Source organism: Balaenoptera acutorostrata, chromosome 19, assembly GCF_949987535.1.
Source record: "Balaenoptera acutorostrata chromosome 19, mBalAcu1.1, whole genome shotgun sequence".
In the NCBI taxonomy this organism is placed as follows: domain Eukaryota; kingdom Metazoa; phylum Chordata; class Mammalia; order Artiodactyla; family Balaenopteridae; genus Balaenoptera; species Balaenoptera acutorostrata.
This window is the reverse complement of record NC_080082.1, coordinates 19310640-19326671: the sequence shown is the minus strand read 5'-3', so window position 1 is coordinate 19326671 and position 16032 is coordinate 19310640. Positions and strand designations below refer to the sequence as shown.

Here is a 16032-nt window from a genome sequence, read left to right as displayed (position 1 = left end):
GAACCTGCATCCCCTGCATTGTAAGGCAGATTCTTTACTGCTGGACCACCAGGGAAGTCCCTGTTTTTGTAAATAAAGTTTTACTGGAACACAGTTACACCCATTCCTTTATCTATGGCTGCTTTTGTGCTACGACAGCAAAGTAGCTGCAACAGAGACCATATGGCCCACGAAGCCTGAAATATTTACCATCTGGCCCTTTACAGAAAAGGGTTGCTGATCCCTGCCCTATCCCAAGGGTTATAAGGCCAGGAGCTCCAAGCGACAGCGTATAGTCATGAAGGTAGCCAGGATTATGATAAAAAGAACACCCTACCTCACTGTGTGTGTGAAGAGTCACAGATTCTGGGAACGCTGGCGTTAGTGCATAACTTCAGAGAGGTCACTCATTCATTAGGCAGCTTAAGTAGGGGTCACACCCTGGGCAGAAGGTGCCTATGAATCCTTTTCTACCAACAATTGTTTATAATGTTGGGGGTTTCAGCGTGCTGAGCTAAAACCTATATTTCCCAGCCTCCCTTGCAAACAGGTGTGTCTAGGAAGACAAATAATACGAGGTACAGTTTGGTAGAGTTTCTGGAAATGTTCTTTAAAGATAGGGCAACCACGGGACTTCCCTAGTGGTCCAGTGGTTAAAACTCCACACTCCCAATGCAGGGGGTCCAGGTTTGATCCCTGGTCAGGGAACTAGATCCCGCATGCTGCAACTAAGAACCCACATGCCACAACTAAGAACCCACATGCTGCAACTAAAAAAGGAGCCTGGGGGACTTCCCTGGTGGCGCAGTGGTTAAGAACCCGCCTGCCAATGCAGGGGACATGGGTTTGAGCCCTGGTCCAGGAAGATCCCAATGCCGTGGAGCAACTAAGCCCGTGTGCCACAACTACTGAGCCTGAGCTCTAGAGCCCATGAACCACAACTACTGAGCCCGTGTGCCACAACTACTGAAGCCTGTGCGCCTAGAGCCCATGCTCCACAACAAGAGAAGCCACCACAATGAGAAGCCCGTGCACCGCAACAAAGAGTAGCCCCCGCTCACCGCAACTAGAGAAAGCCCATGCACAGCAACAAAGACTCAACACAGCCAAAAATAAGTAAATAAATAAATTTTAAAAATCAAAAATAAAAAATAAAAATTTAAAAAGAGCCTGGGGCTTCCCTGGTGGCACAGTGGTTGGGAATCCACCTGCCAGTGCGGGGGACACGGGTTCGAGCCCTGGTCTGGGAGGATCTCACATGTCACAGAGCAACTGGGCCCGTGCACCACAACTGCTGAGCGTGCGCACCACAGCTGCTGAAGCCTGCGCGCCTAGAACTTGTGCTCTGAAACAAGGAGGGGCCCCCGCAGTGAGAAGCCCGCGCACCGCAGCGAGGAGTGGCCCCCGCTTGCTGCAACTAGAGAAAGCCCGCGCACAGCAACGAAGACCCAACGCAGTCAAAAATAAAATAAAATAAATAAATTTATAAAAATAAATAAATAAAAATTTAAAAAGATCCTGCATGCTGCAACTAAAGATCCTGCATGCTGCAACAAAGATCGCACGTGCCGCAACTAAGACCCAGCACAGCCAAAATAAATAAATTAAAAAGACGGCAATCTCAGTTGTCGGGCGTATTCCCCCCCCACCTCCCCCTTCATTCTGCCTGAAATGCAGATTCTATGGTTCGAGTTGCCACAGACATCTGACCACCAGGAGGCAATCTGAGGATGGAACACAATTTCCTGCAGATATTGGCACTGAGATGGTGAATCAGATGTCATCCACGCCCTTAAGGAACTCCATTTCATCAACAAGACAGGCAGGTAAACACATTTGTTATAAGGTATGACAGGTAGAGCAACAGGAATCTGTGTGTGGCACAGAGAAGAGCACCATTAACTACATGGGCCCCAGGTGGTGCGCAAGCAGGAAAGGCTTCCTGGAGATGATGTAACAGGTCTGAGTTGGTCAGAAAGGCTGGTCATAGAGCCTCTCCAACACATCCAATGGCAACGCCCTCCTTTTACTGGTGGTCTGCTTCTGTTCTTCTGGGGCCACTTTAGCCAGAAAGTTCTACTTTAGATTGACTTGAAGTCTACCCTCATTTAACTTCCATCCCATTGGTCTTACTTCTACACTGTGGAACAACCTGTGATGTTCCTAATGAAACTCTCATATTTCCTCTATGTTTCCTAGGTTGTTTGCAGATGGGCACAATAATTCCCTTCCTTGTTTTCATGCCTTGGGTAGTCAATCACTTCGCACAGTGACTGTACTTAGCCATGTCACTTGCTCTGGTCAATGGGACATTAGCAACATGACACAAGAGGTTTGAAAAGTACTTGTGCATTAAGGCTTGCTCTGTGGCTACTCCTGGGATCTCTGGAGCCATCACCATGTGAACAAGCCCAGGCCATCCTAATGGATCATAAGAAACATGTGACCAAGTCATCCCCTTTGCTCCAGCTGACAATGAGTCAACTGCCAGTTGACTGAGATCATTTCAGGCTATCCAGTTCTAGCTGAGCTTACCCAGACCAGAACCACCACCCAGGTTGCCCTAAGAACCATGAGAAATAATAAATGTTTGTCTTAAGGTACTGAATTTTGAGGTTGTTTGTTATACCACAAAAGCTAACTGATACACTCCTTTACAGACCGAACTCCCTTAATTCCCTCAGACCTTCCTCACATTCTCTATCCTGCTGGCTAAGGCTGCTCTGGTTTGTCCATTGTCCAGATTGTCAATATGCCCCTGAAATGCAGCCCCCAGAACTGAACACCATATCCTGAGCATATTCTGGCCTTCTTCCCTGTACATTACACTCCTGTTGCTTCCATTCATTTTAGAATTTAGACAGCCATGTCATCCTGACACATGGTAGGATTTTGCACATGTCCTAATATTCTGTACTTGTATAGTTAGGTTTTCAAAAATTTTAATTGTGGTAAAATACATATAACATCAAATTTACCATCTTAACCATTTAAAAATGTACAGTTCAGTGGCATTCAGTACATTCACATTGTTGTACAACCATCACCACCACCCATCCATAGAACTCTTTTCACCTTGCAAAACTAAAACTCTATATCCATTAAATGATAACTTCCCATTCCCCCTCCCCCCAGCCCCTGGTAACCACCGTTCTACTTTCTGTCTATATGGGTCTGACTACCCTAGGTACCTCATATAAGTGTAACCATATTATACTTGTGCTTTTGTGACTGGTTTATTTCACTTAGCACAACGTCCTCAAGGCTCACCCATGTTGTAGCATATGTCAGAATTTCCTTCCTTTTTAAGGCTGGATAATATTCCACTGCATGTACATACCACATTTTGTTTATCCATTCATCTGTCAGTAGACACTTGGGTAGCTTCCACATTTTAGCTACTGTGAACAATGCTGCTATGAACATGGGTGTACAAATGACAGGTTTTTAAAAAATAAATTTATTTACTTATTTACTTACTTACTTACTTATTTATTTATTTATGGCTGCGCTGGGTCTTCGTTGCTGCGCGTGAGCTTTCTTTTTAGTTGCAGCGAGCGGGGGCTACTCTTCATCGCAGTGCACAGGCCTCTCATTGCGGTGGCTTCTCTTGTTGTGGAGCATGGGCTCTAGGCGCGCGGGCTTCAGTAGTTGTGGCACGCAGGCTCAGTAGTTGTGGCTCGCGGGCTCTAGAGCACAGGCTCAGTAGTTGTGGTGCATGGCCTTAGTTGCTCCGCGGCATGTGGGATCTTCCCGGGCCAGGGCTTGAACCCTGCATTGGCAGGCGGATTCTTAACTACTGCGCCACCAGGGAAGCCCTCAGGGTTTTTTTCAAGTGTCATTACTTGTTCTGGAATTTTGTCTTTCTGATGCTATTAGAATCATCAAGCTATTCAGAAGCTTACAGATGGATGGAGCCGGGGTGGTTCCATCCAAGCTATTAAAAAATCTATAATACTTTGCCTTGTAACTATATATTTTTAAGTTACAAATTATGCTTTCTATTTTTCAGTGCCAGGCTTCAAAAAGAGCCATTAGGGATTTCTACAAAGTTACTGCCTTGTAATAGTATCTTTACCCTGCAAGCCACATAAATGCAGTCAATTGATTTTCAGCCAAAGTATTAATTCAATGGGGAAAGAATACTCTTTTTAAAAAATAGTGTTGTGGGCTTCCCTGGTGGCGCAGTGGTTAAGAATCCACCTGCCAATGCAGGGGACACGGGTTCGAGCCCTGGTCAGGAAAGATCTCACATGCCGCGGAGCAACTAAGCCCGTGAGCCACAACTACTGAGCCTGCCCTCTGGAGCCTGCGAGCCACAACTACTGAAGCCTATGCGCCTAGAGTCTGTGCTCCGCAACAAGAGACACCACTGCAATGAGAAGCCCGCACACCGCAACAAAGAGTAGCCCCTGCTCACCGCAACTAAAGAAAGCCCACATGCAGCAATGAAGACCCAACAGAGCCAAAAATAAATAAATTAATTAATTTTTAAAAAAATGGTGTTGGAACAATTAGATTTCCATATGGCAAACAAAAAACCTGACCCTTCCTTTCTCACTGTGTACACAATAATTAATTCAAAATGAATCAAAGACCTAAATGTAAAACCCAGAACCATAAAGCTTCTAGAAAAACATATCAGAGAACATTTTCAAGGCCACGGAATAGGTAAAGATTTCTTGGACAGGACACAAAAAGCATTAACCCATTGATAAACTGGATTTCAAAATTTTAAAGAATTTCTGCTCACTAAAGGACTCCACTAAAAAAATAAACAGGTAAGCCACAGATTAGCAAAAAATATTTGCCAAACATATATGTAACAAAGGACTTGTATGCAGAAGAAATCCTACAAATCAACGATGAAAAAATGAACAACTTCATTTTTTTTAAATGTCAAAGGACTTTGATCGCTTCACACCAAAGATACAGGAAAAGCCAATAAGCACATGAAAAGGCACTCCATATCATTAGTTATCAGGGATATGCAAACTAAAACCACACTGAGATACTCAAGATACTCGCTAGAATGGCAAAGAAAAAAAGAAAAAGACTGACAATCCCAAAGTTTGGAGAGGATATGGAGCAAATAGAACTCTCATACATTGTTGGTGGCAGTGTAAAATAGTATAGTCACTTTGGAAAACTGACATTTTCTTATAAAGTTAAACATATATCAACTCAATGACACAGCAACTCCACTTGTAGATATTTACCCAAGAAAATGAAAACATACGTCCACAAAAAACTTAGACAAAATGTTCTCAGCAGTCCTAATTCATCTTAGCCCCAAATTGGAAATAAACCCAAATGTTTATGAATAGGAGATTAGATAAACAAATTATGGTATAGGCATACAATGGAATACAGAAAAGCAGTAAAAATGAATGAACTACTAATATATGCAACAACATGTGTGAATCTTAAAAATATTATGTTGAGTGAAAGATGCTAGGCACACACACCAAAAAAACCCCCCATACTGTAGGATTCCATTTATTTGAGGTACAGGAACAGGCAAACCTTACTTATTAGTGACAGTAGTCAGAAGTGGTAGCGTGGTGGTTGGCAGGTTGGGGTGTGGGGCAGGGAGGTGTGGAACCGACTAGAAAGGGGCACCAGGAAACGAATGATGGTGGAAATACTCTATATCTTGTGTTGCATTGTGGTTACATGGGGATATATTTGTCACAACTCATCAAACTGAATACTTAGCATCTGTGCATTTAATTGTATGTAAATTATACCTCAATTTTTAACCACCCTAAGTTGTGTCTGAGGGTATAGAACAAACTACTTGCACCTTGCGGATTTACATCTATAATCAAATTAAATGGACATGTGTGAATTAAAAGTCTCTTTCCTTTAAAACAAAACAAAAACCGTGTAAGCATACTTTTGGTACCAATACAGTTGGCCCTCCGTATCTACGCATCCTCAGATTCAACCAACCATGGATCTAAGATATTAAAAAAAAAAGAAAATACCAGAATGTTCCAAAACATAAAACTAGAATTTGCTGCACACCAGTGACTATTTACATAGTTTTACACTGTATTAACAACTATTTACATAGCATTTACATTGTATTAGGTATTATATGTAATCTAGAGATGATATAAAGCATACGAGAGGATGTATGTTATATGCCATTTTATATAAGGGACTGAAGCATGCGCGGATTTTGGTATCCATAGGGGTCCCGGAACCACCACCCCCGCCCCCCCAGCACACACACAGATACCGAGGGATGACTGTATGGAGACAATGGCTGAAGCCAAGCTAAGGCCAATGATCTACTAAGTCTCGGCACTTGCTGAGGATCTGAAGATGGCACTTTTCCCTAGCCAACATCACACTGGATGAGCTGCTGAGCTGTGGGTGTTAGGCAAGTCCTCACCACTCACGAACAACTCATACTAAGGAAGTGAGGGTTCAGAGAGGAGTTCTTCTCCGGCATCGCTGTAGGCAGGTGAAGCTAATGAAGGCCTTAAGTGAGAAATAATGTGAAACAGTTTTTGGTTGTAGCTGTACAGGTTGGGCAATAAGGTTGGCACACCACGAAGGTGGCTAGCTCAGCTCCCAGCCCCCCACATCCCAGAACCAGCCCACAGCTGGAACTCCCCGGCAGCAGCCGCCTTTGAGAGCTGTGCACCCTTACGGCACCCCTCCTCAGACTTTGCCGCAGACCTGTGGCCCCTCAGACACATTCCAAGGGGCCAGTATCAAGGGGCTTGTTTGGGAATTAGATTTTTCTGAGGATGAATTTTTTCAGTAATTCTATCTTAATATAAAACATGCTAAAATAAAGCACTGTGGCCAGTGATGAGGCCAGGACCCTAGCTATTGAGTTGGGCCCTCAATAAATCTCCCTTCCTTCCCTCCCTCCTTCCTTCCCTCCCTCCTTCCTCCCTCCCTCCTTCCTTCCTTCCTTCCTTCTTTCCTCCCTCCCTCCCTTCCTTCTCTCCCTCCCTCCCTCCTTCCTTCCTTCCCTCCCTCCTTATTTATTTATTTATTTATCGTGCCACGTGGTTTGCAGGATCTTAGTCCCAACCAGGGACTGAACCCGCGCCCTCCGTGTTGAAAGCACGGAGTCCTAACCACTGGACCACCAGGGAATTCCCCAATCTTTTTTTTTTTTTTTAATTTATTTATTTTTATTTTTGGCTGCGTTGGGTCTTTGTTGCTGCGCATGGGCTTTCTCTAGTTGTAGTGAGCGGGGGCTACTCTTCGTTGCAGCACATGGGCTTCTCATTGCGGTGGCTTCTCTTGTTGCGGAGCACGGGCTCTAGGCGCACGGGCTTCAGCAGTTGTGGCACGCGGGCTCAGTAGTTGTGGCTCGTGGGCTCTAGAGCACAGGCTCAGTAGTTGTGGCGCACGGGCTTAGCTGCTCCGCGGCATGTGGGATCTTCCCAGACCAGGGCTCTGGGATCTTCCCAGACCACGGCTCGAACCCGTGTCTCCTGCATTGGTAGGCAGATTCTGAACCACTGCGCCACCATGGAAGTCCCCCAATTTATTTTTAAAACAGATTGTGACATTAGCTGTGTTTCCTCCTACCTCTCTGGCCATTTCTCTGCTAGTTTCTCCTGATAATGACTGTGGTAACCATTGCTCCTGGCTCATGACTGATGATCCTATTTGGTCTCATGGCTTTAAATACTATCTATTCTCTGACGACTCCCAAAGTTATCAGCCAGGTCCTCTTCCTTGAGCTCCAGGCTAGTAAAAACAACCGCCTATCTGATGTACATTTCGACTTGGTGTCCAGAACTAAACTCCTGATGTTTCTCCCCACCAAACTCTCTCTTCCCACAATGGCTTCATCTCAGGAGCTGGTAACACAAATTTTCTAACTGTTCAAATCAAAACCTTGGAGTAGTCCTTGATCCTTCTTCTTCTCTCACACTTCTCACCTGATCCATAAAAAAAAGTTTTGCTGGCTCTCTACCTTCAAAACACATCCTGTATCCAAGCACTTCCTACTACTCTATTGCCACCACCTTAGTTCAAGTCACTATCACCTCTCCCCAGTGCTACTACGACAGCGCACCTGGTCTCCCAGATTCTACCCTGCCCCTTCCCATGCTGCACCCCCAATCTACTGTTAACACAGCGCTGAGAGTGACGCAATTAAAATGTAAGTCAGATCAAGCCACTCCGCTGCCCGAAGGCGCCACAAGCTTCCCACCTCTCTTAGAATAAAAGCCAAGGTTCTTCCTCTGACCTACAAAAGGCCCTACATGATCTGTCTGCACCCTATCCTCTTTCTGACCTTATACCCAATTTCTCTTCCCCTTGCTCACTCTGCTCCAGCCACAGCGGTTCACTGCTGTATGTATCTCAAACATACCAGGTATGTCTCTGTCTCAGGGCCTTTGTGCTGGCAGTTCCCTCTACTGTACAGATGATATCAATTTGGCTTACTCACTCCCTCACTTCCTTCAGGTCTCTACTCAAAAGCTGTCTTATCAGAACCAGGTTTATCTTCCCATTGTTGGTCTCATCCTACCACCCCTGCTAGAACGCATGCTCCTTGAGGAAAGGGAATTTTTTGTCTGTTTTGTTCACTGCTATACCCCCAAGTTCCTAGAACAAGGCCTGATATGTAGTGGGTGCTCAGTAAATATTTGCTGAAAAAAATGAAAGATTTCAGACCTTGCTCCTGCATAGTTGATCAATAAACCAAGACGTATATACTGAACTCATCAAAACTGTAAATAATTCTGTATGATCTTGGGATATGTTCACAAATGTAATAAAGAGAGTACTTACATTGTTAATTAAATAGTTTGGGGCAGAATCTGGTTTAATGGTTTAGGAAAGAAAGCATCATATAACAGAATAGCTCTGTCTGCCAATTGGGATTAGGAAAATGAGCTGATGCTCTCAGTCTTAAGCTACAACTTGACCAGTCAAGAGGGGCCCTCACCCAGAACTGTCTCTCCAACTACCACCACTCCTCTACATGACATGACTCAAGCTTATCAGTTAGCTCAGACCCCTTGTAGTCAAGTTTCCTCTCTCTAACAGAGAAGCACACTGTAAATCAAGCCTTGGGACTTCCCCGGTGGCGCAGTGGTTAAGAATCCGCCTGCCAGTGCAGGGGACACAGGTTTGAGCCCTGGTCCGGGAAGATGCCACATGCTGTGGAGCAACTAAGTCTGTGAGCCACAACTACTGAACCTGCGCTCTAGAGCCCGTGAGCCACAACTACTGAAGCCCGCGCGCTTAGAGCCCATGCTCCGAAACAAGAGAAGCCACCGCAAAGAGAAGCCCACGCACCGCAATGAAGAGTAGCCCCCACTTGCTGCAACTAGAGAAAGCCCGCGCGCAGCAACGAAGACCCAACACAGCCATAAATAAATACATAAATAAGTAAGTAAATAAATAAATAATCAGTCAAGGCTTGCAGGACCACAGTGACCCAGCACTTTGGGGCTACATTCAGTCAAATGCCAACAGACAATCGTGAAGGGAAAGTAAGTGATAGTGGACTCAAACAAGTGATAGTGATTCAAACCTAACCAGTTCCTAAGGAACCACTCTGGCTGCAGTGAAGCCTTCCTGCCCCCACAGCCAGTCCATCCCTACAACCCATCAACTGGACATCTTAAGGCCCCTTGAATTCATCCACTGCTCTGGTTCCCTGAACAGACATCCAGCGGGTCTCCTGGACCTGACCACTTCCTTCCCCAGCCTCTAGGTGACCCTAAGATAAAGCCCAAATTCCTTCATGGGCTCTCCCCAGTGTGGGTTGGGCCTTTCCCCATCTCTCCACCTTAGCATTTTCCCCTTTACACTGCACTCAGCATGCTAGCAGCTACCAAATCTAACTCTTTCAGTCCTGCCCTGAGATTCTGGTCCAAACTGTTTGCTCTGCCTGAAACAATCTTTTCTTATTTCCTCAGGATAACTCCTCAGATCTGTTAGGTCTCCAGTTAAACATCACTTCTTCAGAGAAGCTGTGCCTGAGCTTTGGCTTTCACAGTGCCCGTCACACTTCATTGGGATCTGTCATGTCAAGAGGTTGCCTGTCTCACACTTTGCTGTCACCAGGACAGAGCAGTGTCTGAAGCTGAGTAGGTGCTGCTAAGCAATGATTGAGGAATGAGCATACAAATGAATAAGTACTAGAACAGATGAATCAAGAAGTCAGGTCAAAACAAAGCCTTTGTGGTAGCTGCACTGACTAGAAGGCAACAGTTTTTCCTGCTCAAGTTCTTCTTCTCCTTCCTATTTTTTTTTTTTAAGATTTAATTTTATTTATTTGTGGCTGCGTTGGGTCTTTGTTGCTGCGCGCCAGCTTTCTCTAGTTGTGGTGAGCGGGGGCTACTCTTCGTTGCAGTGCACAGGCTTCTCCTTGCGGTGGCTTCTCTTGTTGAGGAGCACGGGCTCTAGAAGCGCTGGCCTCAGTAGTTGCGGCACACGGGCTCAGTGGTTGTGGCATGCGGGCTTAGCTGCTCTATGGCATATGGAACCTTCCCAGACCAAGGATCGAACCCGTGTCCCCTGCATTGGCAGGCGAATTCTTATCCACTGTGCCACCAGGGAAGTCTCTCCTTCCTATTTTAAATAAAATATGTTCTAAAATCTTGAAGAATATAAGCTTCTTTGTTGTTTTTTTTTTGGCCACGCCACAGGGCTTGCGGGATCTTAGTTCCCTGACCAGGGATTGAACCCAAGCCCCGGCAGTGAAAGTGCCGAGTCCTAACCACTGGACCACCAGCGAATTTCCTGAATATAAGCTTCTCTGAATGATGCTCCAGAACTGATACGTGGAACATTACCATAGGAGGGGGGTGCCATGACGTAACATCCAGTTGCAAAGGGATCTATAACATAAGAGCATAATTCTTGAGCATGGTAAAGGAGATAAAATTAAAATGTAAAGGTCAATTTTAAGCTCAATCCTCATTTTGCAAAACCCAGGAAACTGGTGGGGAAATAAGTAGCCTTCCATGTGGCCTTCAACATCAGTCATGTACCAAGAACTAATTTGGAAGGTATGTCTAACTGTCCCCCAGCCCTCCTTTTGGCCTCCCAACACCTGGAATTGAGCCACTGTGGTAGACAGGCTGTCACTGCGTGGATAGCAGAGCTGGACCCAAGAGGGAAGACAACCACACCTCATCACCCGAGCCTGAGCAGAAACCAGGGGAAGTATGCAGCTTGAGTTCTGAACTGCATGTTCATAGCAGAGGGACTACCTGCAGTTCAGTTAGAGCTCCCCATGAACCAGCTTGTACTTATAGTCTGAAAGGGTAGCACTGCTTTCTGCAGGACTGCTTTCAGATAAATGTGAAAGTGTTTCTTTACCTACATGTATGTTTCCATTGAAAAATAAAAGCCAAACAAAACAAACAGGTATTGAGTTTTACACATGAGTTATGACAAATACTTTGGTCCCTGGGTTTCAATGATCCAAAGGCTCTGTGGGAAGGTTTAGCTTTTCTATGATTTGTTTGTTTAAGTGTCTTACACTGACTCAATGACATAGAGATCGCTGCCTTCTCACTGACAGCAAAAACACAAACAGGACCAAGGAAAGAAATGCTATTCCCCCATTTCTACAAGCTGACACGGAGGAAAACCGTTAGGCAGCCACCAGAGAGCAGGAGAGCACACCCAGCCCGAGCCAAAGATGCCAGTTCCCCATCTCTGCACTCCCCTCCACACAGTGTCCTAGGAGGGACACTAATGAAAGGCCTAATGACCTGTCTAATGAGGTGTAACTACCCAATGTACAAAAGGGTCAGCTAAATTGGGTCATAAAGGAGAAGTAAATTTAACACCCACAGAGGTATCTGGATAATTATTAGATCTGAAAGTTAGTTTCAGCTGATGATTACAGTAAGAAAAAGTACTTATCTACCAGCTGTATTAATTCTTTATTGCTTTTGAAAGTCTGGCAATAACAAGAAGATTATTTTTTCAAAGATTGCCTTAACAATGAGTTCTAGACTGACATCAACCTGAAAATTCCATCCTCAGCCCTACTCTCTCACAGAGCAATTTTATCTAATCCTTCAACTTCACTCAGACCTCCATGAAAACGTTCTTAACTGGCTCTATACTTCTAAGTGTCTACTGGAAATCCCACCTGAGAGACCTACCAGCTTCTCCCAACCCAAAATCATCTTTCCTCTCCTTCTCCTGTGCTCCCTCACCCCACTTAATGGTACAATATCCAGTCACCAGAGTTCTTTCCTCATTCGTTCCCTAATATTTGTAAGGGCAACAATGAGTCAGGCATTATGCCAGAAGGTGGGGCACAGAGCAGTGATCCAGACAGGTCAGGTTCCTGGAGCTTAGTTTCCACTTCTTGCTACACCCACCGTTGAATACCAAGGAATAATTTGACAGAGGAACACAATGAGTGGCAGGCATGTGACAAAGACTCTGCCTTTGCTGAGGTAAAGCACACTTGGCTGTGATGCATGTGAAGTAGCCAACCCTAGAGTGAGGTGTATTACATACTTTGGTTTTACCTGTAATCCCAAGAAGAGGATGAGTTTTTAATTATAATAATAAAACATTTTTCAATGTGCAAACCTAATTTACTAAGGTTTTCTTTGTGTCTTCCACCTTCTATATGGATACAAGCATCCTGTTGCTGTGAAAATGGCTATTTCTATGGCAGCGAGAGACACTTTAGAGAATTACCTATCTGCCTTCCTTCAGATTTTGGGTGTAGGACGTTCTTAGGGCACCCCAGAACACAACAACCCTGACCGGTGTTCTCTAACTCTGTTATATGGCCTCTGGTCACCAGGAAGGTTGAGTAGTTCTCCAGTGACTGGACATGCCTGGTGCCCTTCACAAACATCTCCACTTGTATGTGGAAAACTGCTTACCAACTAGGCCATGATCATGTTCAGCTGTGTTAAACCTGAGATTGTAAAATAATCTAATCCCAGGACAGTCTTTGCCATACCACCCCCTTTTTCCTGTTTTCCTTTTGGTTAATGTGTAATGAAGGAGGCCGGTTGCAAAACACAGGATGTATATGGGATATGCCCACCTGAAAATAGCCATTCATTTTAGTATTTTAGAATTTTCTGAGTATTGTTTAAATGACGCTCAATGTCTTACCTCACTATTGAGACTCTAAGCTCTTTCAGGACCAAGACTGTATTAAGGAGATAACAGGTCCCTGAAACTTAACACTTCAAGGTATTTGTTAACACTTCTATAATAATTTGGAAATTACTTGAAGGCATTTAAATGTTCTTTGGACAACAATCTTAGCATATCAGGAATATTAAGCAGTGAAGGAAGGAGAAAGAAAGACAATAATTTTAAAAGAATAACCACTATGATCAGGAGCAAGCCTTCCGCTGCGGGAACCAAAACAGCCGTTTAAGCACAATGATTTAGTTTCGAAAATAAGATCAGATAAGAAATACTATGTTCAATCATTTCCCCCATTGCTTCAAAAAGCAAGCTATGTCCCCTTAGCACCTGGCACAGGAATATGAGTGCAAAAGGCTGAAAAGTAACAGGAAGTACAGCTGATCTCTCTACCATCCCCCATTTCCCTGACCATGAGAGGATGCCTGGATGACAAATACACGTCTCACAGGCTCCCAGAGCCACCCCCAGAGAGGCCCCTCTGAGATGATAACCATTTCCTAGCAGGAACCACCACCGAGCTGCAGAAACCATTAACCACGTACATCCTAAAATGTGCTTTGAGATGCTGTAACACAAAACCATCCATCAACAAGCACCAAAAGAGACCCTAAGGGTCAAAACTATTCATCAAAGAGCACCAAAAGAAACAGCAGTCTTAGAAAGCAGCGTAAGATCTGTACAGTCACCTTTCAAATACATGCATGTAAATTCATTATCCTAGGTAACTGCACGACTGTTTGGTTCATGACACCTGAGTTAGGAAACATCAGTGCTGCCCCGTCCCTGCCACTGTTCTCCCTCCACCATTTTTTTTTTTTTTTTAATTTTATAGCTACTTTATTTATTTATTTATTTATTTTTGGCTGTGTTGGGTCTTCGGTTCGTGCGAGGGCCCTCTCTGGTCACGGCAAGTGGGGGCCACTCCTCATCGCGGTGCGGGGACCGCTCTTCATCGCGGTGCGCGGGCCCCTCACCATCGCGGCCCCTCCCGCTGCGGGGCACAGGCTCCAGACGCGCAGGCTCAGTAATTGTGGCTCACGGGCCCAGCCGCTCCGCGGCATGTGGGATCCTCCCAGACCAGGGCTCGAACCCGCGTCCCCTGCATTAGCAGGCAGATTCCCAACCACTGCGCCACCAGGGAAGCCCCTCCCTCCACCATTTTTAATACAGTCAGAGAGCAAGAAGGGGTGAAGGCTCGCAGAGAGAAAACAAGTTCAGTATCATTCTTTACACAAGCAAGAAACTTTCAGGAGGGGTTTGTTGGTTTGTTTGTTTTAATATTTACTCATTATAATAAAGATTTTGAGGTTGTAAAGTGATATGGTAAATCTCAAAGCCAAGTAGAAGCGTTTCCAGTTGTATTTTGGGATTATCTATTCTCATGAGAAATTGAGAGCTGACAGTTTGAGAGGAGCAGAGTTATCCCAGGCCAGAAAGGAAGACTGCGCTCAGTACTTAGTTCCCATTCCTCAAAGCTTTCGTTCCTAATCTTTCATAGTAGAAGACAGATAGGAACCGTTACAGAAGCAGCTTCTGGGAATGGCTCTGAGAGGTGGTGGGGAGACTGAGGTATCCCCACAGCAATTCCTGGCAATGCTGGGTCCCAAAGAGTGTGGCATTTTGTCACTGGCAACCTTGAAAACTGACAGTACCTAGAACAAAGGCACTACTTGCAATTCCCCTTCTAAGAGCAGGAACTAAAGAACACGTGTTAAGGGTAGGGTTTGAGTGTATTTAAGTAATGCAGGAACATTCACCTCTTCCTTCTTAATGTTTAATCCTATTTTCTAAGTGTTCATTCCCATCATCATGAAAAAGAAATATTTACTCCATTTCTCATTTCCTTTGTCTGGGTTTAAAGACATGGTACTTTAATGAGCTCATTCCTGACCTAATGGCTAATTCATAAGTGAACGTTAGTGTGCTGGGAAGTCTTACTGTTTTCATGTTTTTCTCAGTATCTTTTATCATTCTGATTTTCACGAGCCCAAACTTATTTCAACTATCTTTCATTCCCCACTCTTAAAAACACCTGACATCTAAATTTTCAAGTAATTTGGACTTTTAGGCTGTCCTGAAGTTTACTAATACAAAGCTGCTTTTATTTGTATATAAGAAAAATAATGTCCTATTACTATACTGTAAACGAATTATCAAATACAGCAAAATAACCAATTTTTTTCTAGACACTGTCCAATTCTAATAGTGGATTTATCCTAGAATTGGACCTCCTATTATAAAAACACACAAGTGACTTATTAGGCATCAGAAGGGCTCTTCTGCTTCTAAGTGAGTGGTCGCTGATTCCTGTGTTTTCCGAACACCAACTCTGTATTACAACTTCCTACATGAGATTACACTGTGTCCCCATTTTATTTCTCCTCTTATTGTATAACTAGAAAAGCAGTTCAGTGAAAGTAAATCCTGCTAGCATTACTGATTTATCTGGTAAGTTGGCCTGTTAAATACTGTTGATTACTTTACTACAGGCCAGGTTTGATAACTGCCCTCAGCTGTCCCAGAAAATGGAATGGATGTTAAGTAATTATTTGTCAAAGGTTTCATTGCCATAGCAATGAAGAAACACTTTGAGAGTGTGCACATCTTTCTCCTCTGAAAACAAGTGCCTTTCTGATTAGAGGGGCTAAAATAATGCACACAAATCCATGGGGCACACTCACCACATTTAAGCATTATCTCCTCTAAATGCTCATTCAAGCAAGTATTTGCACTGACATTCAAAGCACCCTCCCACCCCCTATCCAGTGCCACAGGTGGTAATTGCTCCCTTCCATCTACTTTGATTTTGGCCTACTTGTCTGTCTTCTATCTGGGCCAATGCTAAAGTAATGAGGGTTTCTACACAGAATACAATAATTTTCATAAAGCTTTTCTGACAGGATTTGGTTAACA

At 44.3% G+C, this 16032-nt stretch overlaps 1 protein-coding gene across 4 annotated transcripts in view; it reads right to left on the bottom strand.

The window, feature by feature from the left end:
• GFOD2 (Gfo/Idh/MocA-like oxidoreductase domain containing 2) overlaps window positions 1-16032 on the bottom strand; it is a 38734-nt gene that overhangs the window by 20343 nt on the left and 2359 nt on the right. The gene's annotated exons all lie outside the window — the stretch shown is intronic.